Source organism: Chenopodium quinoa, unplaced genomic scaffold (genome assembly GCF_001683475.1).
Source record: "Chenopodium quinoa cultivar QQ74 unplaced genomic scaffold, ASM168347v1, whole genome shotgun sequence".
In the NCBI taxonomy this organism is placed as follows: Eukaryota; Viridiplantae; Streptophyta; class Magnoliopsida; order Caryophyllales; family Amaranthaceae; genus Chenopodium; species Chenopodium quinoa.
Window position 1 is genome coordinate 2,466,657 of NW_018742879.1, and position 11,554 is coordinate 2,478,210.

Genomic DNA, 11,554 nt, shown 5'->3' on the forward strand with positions numbered 1-11,554 from the left:
CATAATGCTTGAATGGTGGTTGATGCCATTGTATGGATAAGCACATTAACTTGTGCACATTGCTTTTACTTGTGGATACTTTTTAATGATGCCAAAAGGGGGAAGTAGTCTGAAGTTGAAGCCTAAGGTTTAGCTAGTTTAGATTGAGTCAGTTTGAGTCTTTTTATTTCGTATTTTCTATTTTCTGTTTAGGGAACCAGTTGTCCTAACTGACTTGTTCCAAAGAGTCTTGAGTCCTTGAAGTTTTTGACGGTTTTCCTTTTGAGCATGTCCACAGGTTCAGGAACTTCAAAAGTTTGTCATCATCAAAAAGGGGGAATTTGTTGAGTCCCTTAGGTTTTGAATGATGGTTTTGAATGATGACAAACAGCTATGGGAAACAGGTTTTAATAAGTGTTGAAAACAGTTGGTTGGAACCAGCTATAATAGAACACTGTTTTCCTAGATAAGTTATTGATTATATGAGTTATCTATTGAACCAACTTATCTATATACAGGAAACAGTTAGATGATAAATGTGCTATGTACTGGTGGGGAACCAGTATGAACCGTTTCCTTGACTGCTATGCGGAAAAGCAGTCACATACTCTTTATTGTGCATTAACCATGTTACATGTGCAGTAGTTGAGTTGATTCCAAGACTTGGAGCATAGAAGCCTTTCGAAGATATTTCGAAGAAAGATTGTTTGCTCATAATAGAAGTATTCAAGGAAGATTCAAGTCTTGAAGATTACATGAAGAAAAGACGATTTATGCTTTAATATGTTATCTAGGTTTTCATGTAATATGCTCCGTAGTATGCTTGCATGTTTGGGTTATATAAGTGCTTAAAAGTATATTGAAGTATGATATGAAATCTTGTACAAAGTTGGAACAGGTTTCATAACATGTTTCAATTCAGGGAACCAGGTCGGGGAACCAGGTTCACTGTACGAAATATTCGAGCTGCCGTTTTGGAAAAAGATTTTACAAAAAGATTTTTTCGAAAAGATTATTTTGAAAATATTTTGTGCAGCTGGAAATAAGATGAAATATTCTTGGTTACCTAAAAACTAGGAGTATTTATCTTAATTGATTCTATCTTTGTGATTAAATCAAATAAGATAAATACTTTCCTAAAATTACAATATATCTTATTCTCTAAGATTGTGTGATTTAAGGAAACTAGGTTTTAGGAATCTAAGCTTATATAAACTCATCTTATTTCACATATTTCGTGTGCCTCTCCAGAAATTAAAAAGAGCAATTATTTGAGAGCATATACTTAAGCACTAATCCCATTCATCAAGTTATATACAAGAGCATTCTAGTACAAAAACATTTTCTCTTAATTAGCTTCGTAGAAGTGAGATCAAAGGAGAGTTCTTGATTCTTGTATTGAGTCTTTAACAAAGGGGTTAAAGGCTGGGTGAGTGTTTGTGAGTTCAAACACATTGGGCTTACGAGTGTAAGTCGAGAGCACACTCGGAGTAGAGTGTGGGGTTTGCTGGTTCCCGGAGTAGGGAAACAGCAAAGTGTTCTTTGTCTTTGTTTTTCGGAGTAGATTAATAAAGAACTTAGGATAGGAGGACGTAGGCCTGAGTTGGCTGAACCTCGTTAAATTTGTTGTCTTCTTTATTGCTTATTTATATTCCGCTGCGTACGGGAACCAGCACAACTGGTTCCTCACACATAATCCGAAAAGAAGCAAAATTAGCCAACGATTACTTAACACTCAATTCACCCCCCCCCCTCTTGAGTGCCCATTGAACCTTCACCAACTGTCAATATTAAATACAAAATTTTGATCGTTCATCTTCTTCACTTTCTCCCCTATTCTTATTCTTCCCTAAAACCCTAATTGACGCTCGAATGAAAGCAAAATTCCTAGAGATTTAGCGATACTTTGTGGATTGTAAAAGGTTAGTGCTGATTTTTGTTTGTAATTTTGGAGTTTTTTTGGTTTAAATTGTTAGGTTTTAATTAATCTATGTATTTTCGTTTCATTAGTTGGATTATGAGTTCAAGTTGTAATTGTGGTTGGATTTTGCTCTGAATTATGCTCGATTTGCATATGATCATGTTTGCGTGCTTAATTTTATATTTTTGTACATGTATAGTTCGATATGGGTGTGTTTGTGTTTTCATGGTACAGTGTTACTTTTTAAATGTTTAACCTAGGTTTAATTATGTGTTGTTCTTGAGTATGTGATGTTTTGTTGTGCTTAAATTGTGGTAGTTTAATCTAATTTTGCAGAATGAGTAACAATGTTGTATTGAGATTTCAATATAAGATGCATAATGTTGATATTGAAGTGGACTCTGATACTTGCAACCTAATGGATATAATGATAGAATTTGAAGATCGGTTACGTAGTTTGGCAATAGTTATATTGAACCCTATATTTGGTTATGCATATAGAGGCAAACATTGGCCATTAGATGATGATGGTGGTTTAATTAGGATGTTTAACACATTCCCTAATGCTAACATGATTGAGTATAGGAGGAAAAAAAATAGCTCTAGAGCTTCAACAACCACAACTTGCAAATCAACCACCACCACCACCTCAATCAGAACCTTCTGACCAAGCAGGTTAAATAATCAAAATTAACGTTTTAGTTACTGTAGTTAATTAGGGAAATGTTTAGGTGTACCACTAATAATCAAAGTTTAATGATGTGTAACAAAGATAAAAGTCAAAACCTGGAGTGTATCATTGATAATTTCCCTTTATAATTTACTAAATACTTCCTCCGTTTCTTTTTAGTTAATACGTTTCTTTAGTCACGTTTGGCAATGTACAAATTTAACCATTAATATCTTTAATTACCAATAAACAAAAATTATGAAAAGTTAATATTTTGAAAATATAAATCGTAAAGAATCTAACAAGATCCTACATGACTATATTTTTCATTACGTACAAAGCACAAAACACAGTCAAAGGGGAGTGTGGGAAACGTGACAACTAAAAAAACGGAGGAAGTAATTAATTGTAAATTCTTTCTCACAGTGAAACCAAAACCATTATGTTACTGATAACTTTGACTCCATTACGTAGCTAGTCATTTGAAAGACAGTCGACAAAAATAAGTCTAGGTAATATGTTTTTTGTCCTCGTAGCTCTACTTGTTTGATTCATACACAAATTATTTCTTGTGTTAAGAGATATTGACAAATTTATGCTTTGTTGCCTGTAGTACTTTGTCGGTCCTCATACACAAGTGCTTTGCCATTTTGGGACCATGGTGCAACCTACAAGGCTACAACCTAGGACTCTATCCAGATTTAGCTGTCACTATAATATAGAATAGCTAAATAATTACGTGACAATAATTTTAAACTGAGGGAATTTTCTAAATAAATAGATCACCAAAATGGAGTTTCCTTCTACCAAAGGCACATACATTGAATTAGAGTATTTGACTAACTTAATCTCTAAAAATTAGCCTAATGACCAACACAAAAGGAGAGCCAAATTGCCTAAATAAGTTGTTTTGTTTCACCATCTAATGTGGGAAAGGAATTACATGTATCAGTGACATATTACATCTAGCTTTTCCCTCTTCTGTAAGACATGAGCTTTTGTCTTACTTGGTTTCAACTCTTCTAGTACTTCTACCTCAACCTGCACATGTACATGGACTTATTTTAGATGAGAACAACAACACCTAAACCACCAAAAAATCAAGAGATTTGCACAACTATATAGATAAGAGGAATTCATATCACATATTTATAAAATCTGCTGAAAGAATGTTCCGTTTACATCATCTCTGACCTCCTACCTTTCACAAAAATAGAGCGATTGAATTCTAATAATAAATAATCTAATTCTTAAAAAAATATGGTAACAGCTGCATATCTTGTTCTTTTAATTATGTTATCATAATGGTCTTGCCTGGTCTATCCATGTTGCCAATTTTTAAAAAGAATTTCTAATAAAAAATAAAATAAATCAGAAGTAACCTAAGAAAATTATTACAATTGGAAATGGGTTGGGCGTCGCAAGCCAACCTAGACCAGGAAAGAGGAAGAAGAAGAAAGGAGGTGACCATATTATTAATCCAAGTAACCCAAACGCAAAGGTTCAATTGTAATAATAACAAAACACATACCATAATAAGGAATCATCATAGTAATGCTTATTATAATTGTATGTGTTTATTATGATTAGATGTAATTAAAATAGTTTACGCTAGGTATAGTAATTAATGAATCACCATAGTAATGCTTGGTCTCTTTTTTAGAACCATTTGCAAACATAACAATTCTAGTCCTAAACTTTTAATCTCATTGACTTGTTCTTTTTTTCTTGCATCCTGATTACTATCATTAGTTTTTCACATATATCAGAGATAAAATACAGGCAATTTTTTTTTTTTACCTCAACCATGGTCCAATCTTATGCAGAATGCGAATAAGAATATATCATATTAACAAAGTAAATAGGAGAGAACTATTGCAATTTCTTAGCATGTACCCCAAGATACTTCTCGACTCATTTAAACATAGGTAATATAACAACATACTCTTTATTGTCTGACACATATACAACCTGGTATGCACGACGCTTATCATTTCAGCCCACCCTTCCCTCTTCCTAAACTGGCCTAGTCAGTGGATCAACAAAGTCCGAGCATGGTGCTCTTCGACCAATAACAAATCTAGTACCCTTCACAAATCCTCCCTCTAAATAAACAAATGAACAAATTGATTTGGATAATGTAAGTAGTGAGTAACATTTGTAGCTGAAAACAGAAAAAATAAATCAATGAATAATTTACCAGTGTTAATAATAATGACTCCCTTAATCAATACAGAAAAAACTAAAGATAAAATTCTAGATCCCAATTTAGAAGAAAAATATCACACAATTTTTCAATTAAAATAACTACTCTATTCAAAACCCTAAAATGAAAGCTTTTCCCCCAAAAAATAGTAAACTTGATCATCTGAATTCCACATAAAAAAAAAAAAAAATATTCACAAAACATGCATTATACCATGATTAACAGTAACAATAAGTAAGGTTACTGAAATCACCAAAAGTATCTGGGATTTCACTCGCAAAGTCACAATGTCTTTATTACTTCTCACTCTAATCACCTCAAAACTGTTATTTTTTCCTAACTCATAGAACCAAGAATAAAAATACCTCCAAGCTGATTATCAAACAGGAATAATTTTTCAAACTCAACCTTAAATTACCAAATTAGGTTCCATAATTCAAATAAATTCTTCTCGGCATAATATGATTATAATTAATAATATGATCTTTCATATCTTCACCGACTACAATTATTAGTTCAAGGATCTAACTTAGAAGAACCCTAAATTAACTATACTGACAAATAAAATAATGATGAGCTTGAGATTGTGCAATTTGGTGATTAATAAACATGTAAACCTTAAACTAATCTCGAACTTTAAACTTGAGATCAAAACTTTGGAGTAATAGCTAGTAAAAAATTGTTTCTGGATTGCTATCAAAACGAAAAATGAATTGTTGTCATATTATCAAATTGATCATATTATAAAAAAAATCGTTTCAAAGTGATCTCTATGTCCCAATGTATTAATATTGCATATTTATTTCCTCCTTACCTCCTTCACTCACTCGTCTTTCATGGTTGTGAGAAAATTAAAAGGCTCCTAAAAGATTTATGTCTCTCTTCCTAATTTACATTCTAAAATGGTTTCTTAAGGTACTCCCCAATTCTTCCTCGGCTCCTCCTACTCTTTTTCTTACCCCATATTCTCTCCCTCTCCTCTCTACTTTCCCATATTAATGGTTGGAAATTTATTTGATTTCCAAGTAAAAGAAATACTTGTCTCAAGCCCTTACAAGCTTTTTCTCAAAAATTATTAGATGAGCTCTCTCATTTCATTTCTCATAAACTATCCTAAACATATCTCTTTCACAACTTGAGTAATTATAACCAATAGTTGAATAATCCACCATAGAAGAACCCTATCCAATTATTGTGAATCTTAGATCATACTTGCTTAAGTGAGAATAGATAATATCTATTTTTTTTATGTAAATCTAAAACTATACTACCACTTTTCATTTAGCACATAGAACAAAAATAAACTCCATAACACTTGCTCTACCTATTGCATTTACTTCCCTTTTCCCTTACTCTTTCTATTACTCGAGTCTTTTATGGTTATGAGAAAAAGTATTTTAATATTGTTTATTGATTACTTCCTCTTTTTATAATTGACCTCCTCCAGTGCTCCATATCTCTTTCTCCCATCTTTCTCTCGCACCGGCACCATCACATTTTCCTAATCTCCTTCTAATCGTACCCTTTTGTTCCCTCATCCGCTGCCTCTCTCTTACCCCTTTTGCTCCCTATACTTCTCTCCCTTTCACTCTTCTTTTATAGTCTTGATAATACAGTTCATCATACTTGCTCCCTCACCCCTCTTTGCTCTATTTTAGTATCCCCCCTCTCATCTATCTTATATGGTCATGTGTAAAATATTCGCGTTTTAATATTTTATATTTTTGTCATGTCATTAAAAGATATTTTATGTTCTATAACAGTCTCCTCAAAGCGCTTTAATTTTCATATATCATCTTAGCCTTCACCTATGATGAGATCTAGAAGAAAAAGTAATGCACAATGGAAGCAACATGCTTTTACAATTAAATATGAACTTACCAGAAGCCCCCCACCATCAGCAAGAAATGCAAGCTAAATTTCTTTAATCGTGAACACATCTATAATACTGAGGCTTTTGTTTGTATTCCTCCTAATAAGCAACAACAAGAAGCAGATCAATCTCGTCTTCCATCCTAAATAGGTTATAAATCTTTGAGAGAACCTCAGCGGCCTGAATCTTATCTTTCTGCAAAATAGCAAAAATTTATCCCACTTAATATTTCTCAAAGTGATTAAAGCAAGAATAGCTAAAGGTGATTTGAATAGGCTTTTGACCTTCATATAGACAACAGGGAGATTCTAGAAAAAGAAGCATAAAGAGAAACTGCAAGACAGTAGGGACTCTTGCTCAACAAACACAATGCAGCTTCCATTTTTATTTTATTTTATTTTATTTATTTTTTTAACAAGAGGCTCAAATCCACATTTCATCAAACAATCCAGTGGAGAATTTCGAGGTGTTAAAATCAACCATGGTGGCAACCAATCAAATTAGGGAAAATAATTTCCAAATTCCAACCAAACCAAACCACAAAATAAAAATAATACAGTACTTTGTGTAGGATAAACCAACAATTGATCTTTCTGCCAAGCCAAATGGAAAAAATTACCCAAAACCTCAAAAAATTCTCCAAACCTAGATTAAATTTGACTACTTTGAATGGTGTACACTCGTCACAGCCTTTAATGGTTGATTTTTGGCTAGAAGATCAAGAAGCATGCAGTCAGCAAAGTTACACAGTCACAGCTCATAGAGACAGATAAAGCAACTAAGGTTCCGGCATCCGATGGTTCGAGGACCGTTTTAATAGTGTCTGGATAAATCACTGGCGAAAGACAACCACCGTAACCAATGGTCATCTAAGGAGAGGGGAAAAACGGTCCTTAGGAAACTCCCATGACCTCTCCCTGCCTCATTCTTGGTATTAATTAATGATAAACCCTAGATTATGAAACTGATATTCGCTGATTAACAAAAACATCTCACCTCAAAAGCTCCTTCAATAGATGAGAGAAAGTTCACAAAGTCACATGCCATTTCAATGGAGAATTCAGATTACTTCAATGGAGGAGAGATTGAGAGATAAGGCATAAAGCATATTCATTCACCTTACCTCTCATACATAATCATTGCATTATACAAAATTATTAAACAAATTTTATAAATTACCTTTGTGCTCAATTATCTGAAAGAAAATCATTAGAAAAATATTCATCAAAGGAATTTGTGAATTTTTTTTAGCATGCAGATCATCAGTCACAACACTAAAAATTCATTTATTATAGCTCGTATATGACTATTATCAACCACGTTGTCACCATATAAAAGACTCCTTCTCTCCGCATTAGCTGTCAAACTCGCATTATCCATTTAAATTACATGAAGTCCTCACATTACCAGTTCGAATTACACTATCAACGTAAAGTCGTGCATATTAACCCCGGACATCTATGCTCCTTACCTTAATCATTTATAATTGTAACCCTGTGATATAATGGGCTGCTGATAACTAGTCCAATCATCAATTTTTTAGTTCCCAGTATTCTGCTAGTCTGTTGATTTTTTCCAAACAAAATGGTCCAATATCTTACTCTAATTAGCATTTATACCTCATTATAAATTTGTGCTGACTTAATGGCAATGGTCCTTATCATGTTGCATTTTTAGCATTTTGTCAGTTGCAATTATCTACGTTTATTACACCCTTTTTATTGTTATTTGTCCTATCTTTTTAATTTCAAAAATCATGAAGTAAGTTTTAGGAGTACACTCAAGTTTATGAAATATATATCATCCTTTGAGTAAGGAAGCAAAGGATTACCTTGAATGTTAACCCAAACTTCTAGACTTGTGTGTGTCAAGGTTGTACTCGGCTACTGTCATCGTCGTACACGGCTAAAGCGGTACGACTCGATATTTAAATTAGAGTATCGGAACATGTTGACTGGGCTCAATTCCCGCAAACAGGATCTTCATTCCTGCATAATGTATTGAAAATTAACCATAAATAACCAGCCAATTCAAAATTAGCACTTGCTAAAAAAACAGTTGAACAAAGTGATAAGATAGTTATCTTTAAAAAAAATTAGCTGGTTATCAAGCGCGTTTGAGATACCAGCAGTCTGCACAAAATAGTTTGCATATTCCGAGCTCGAAAGTTCACTATCGAGATCTTCTCCAAATGGCTAGTATAGCAACCAGAGGAGGTGCGTAAAGCATAGCTTACTACTGAAGGAAGGGGAGGTCAGAGTTGCTGTAGCTTAGTTGTATCAGGGCTAGCTGACAAATGCAAGGGCTACCTATCCAAAATCCTACAAATACAACAATCAAATAGATTCAAACTTAAACATTTCATCTATTCACTGACATATATAATTCCTGCAAAATTTCACCCAAAATTATCAATACTTTTGACTATATAGGCAAGAAATCTAAATTAACTCAAGCATCACTAACTCACTCCTATTACAACTATAATGTAATCATAATCACACTAAGCTCAGATCTGCCTTAGTTATTTAATTAAATTACGTGCTCTTGGAATTATAATAGTAATGAATTTGTCTTTCTGCAGTAGATTAGAGGTTGTTAAGTTTTACTTCGTATTCCATATTATTTTGCTGTGTTTATGCTCCATGGAAACAATGATTATGATAGTAAAGAATTTGTCTTTTTGCTATAGATTAGAGCTTGTAACCTTTTTTTAAAACATTATTTTGCTGTGTTTTTGCTTCATGGTAACAAATTTCATTTGAGATCCTTCCCACCATATAGAAAAATTATTCAGGGATTTCAAGAAGGAAGGAAAACTGGTACCATCCGAGGTTTTTGTCAACCTTCTGTATTTTTTGTTGATTAAGTGTCAAGAAGTAAAAACCAAAACCTTTATTTTGAACAACTCAAAAAGCACCCCTTTTTCTTCTCTGGTGCTGACCGTCTGACCTTTCTTCTACATAATTATATTCATTAATATCATTTTACTTCCACTTTTATTTCCTTAATCACCACATTTTGCATCAACCATGCATTCCCTTTTTCCTTTTTTTAGCATATAAATTTCCATTTTCATCTTATTTTCACTAAAAAAAAAAGTTTTAAACCTATATCATTATAAATCCCACTTCTCAAAATTCTCATCTTTTTCTGATTCAGATAATAAACCATCACTAGTCCATAATTTTTCATCTTTATTCACATAAATCACAGGATATTAATGAGATCCAGAAGAAAAAGTAATGCCCAATGGAAGCAACATACTTCAACAGTTGAATTTGAACTAACAAGAAGCCCCTCACCAACAGCAAGAAATGCAAGCTAAACTTATTTAATTGTGAACACACCCATAATACTAACAGCTTTTTGTTTACATTCCTCCTCAGCAGCTACAACAAGCAGATCAAGCTCATCTTCCAGTCTAAATGGGTCATAAATCTTTGAGAAAACCTTAGCGGCTTGGATCTTATCTTTCTGCAAAATAGCAAATATTTATCTCACTTAATATTTCTCAAAGTTATCAAATTAAGAATAGCTATAGATGATTGATAGGCGTGTCGCGTACCTAACAAAAATAACCTAACTATTCCTCCTAACTATGTAGTCGGGCAAGTAAGGGTCGAATCCCAAGAGAATAAGGTTCACCTAAATTATCTAGACTCAAGTAATCACCAAGCAAGAATCAAACAATGGTGGAATAAACTAAAAGCTAATGTATGGAAAACTTAGAATAAATCAAATGAATATAATAAATCAATAAACTAAAACATCCAAGATCAAGTATCACCGCAATTACGATCGATGCAATTATAAATCTACCCCTAACATACAATTCCAATTAACACGGGGAAAAGCAAACCCTAACAAATACCAAGGACCTCTCTCGAGTATCAATGGCTTCCCTAACCCACAATCAAGCCTATTCTCATGGTATCTTGCAAATTAGAGACATTAAACACTTTACTTCACTTCCCAATTATCAATTCAACTACTCTCGTGATGAATCTCAAACCCTAAATTAATCTACTTAATTCCATTAAAACCCAACTCTCGTTGTGATTAAAACAATGGAATAATAACAATACTAATTATCTCTAATCTAGTATTGGCATAATCACAATCAATTTAACATAACAATTGCAATAGTTATTAGAGAATTTAAAGAATTAATTCATGCATCAATCATAATTGGGCTACCCTAGATCTTGGAATATAAGAACTACTCACTCATATTAAAATAAACAATAACAAAAATAATCAAGGAAAACATAATTAAGAAATAAGAGATGAAAAGAAAATACCAAATCTTGAAATAAATGGAGATTGCAAAAGTAGAATCTTGAATCTTGAATTACAAAGCAATGTAAAAATAATAGAGAGAACTAGGTCTAATAATAAAAACTAGATGCTAATAAAATACTCAAAATAATGAAATAATATAAATGCTAGAGTATTTATACTCCGAAAAAGATAAGAAAAGACAACAAAAATATATCGCGCAATCTTCCTAAGAGGCACGGACGTGCCTCACATCGAGTGTTTAACTTCAAGTCTTCTGGAATCCAGGCACGGACGTGCCTATATTGGGCACGGACGTGCCTCATATCGAACACAACTTCTTCAACTTCTGAGATTTAGGCACGGACGTGCCTCGGCTGGGCATGGGCGTGCCTCACTCCAAAAGGGCCCAAATGACTCGTTCTTCGACCAACGAGCTTCGTGAAGGTCCGTGGGCCTCGGTTTAGCCTCATGACTTCATAAAATCTCTAAATTAGCTTCGTTAATCCTGAAATACATCAAAAACAACGAAACTACCCATAAAAGCATCGAATCATCGAAACTAAACCAAATCAGACCAAAATGAACTAAAATACTAAGTAAAGCTAATAACAACAACTAAAA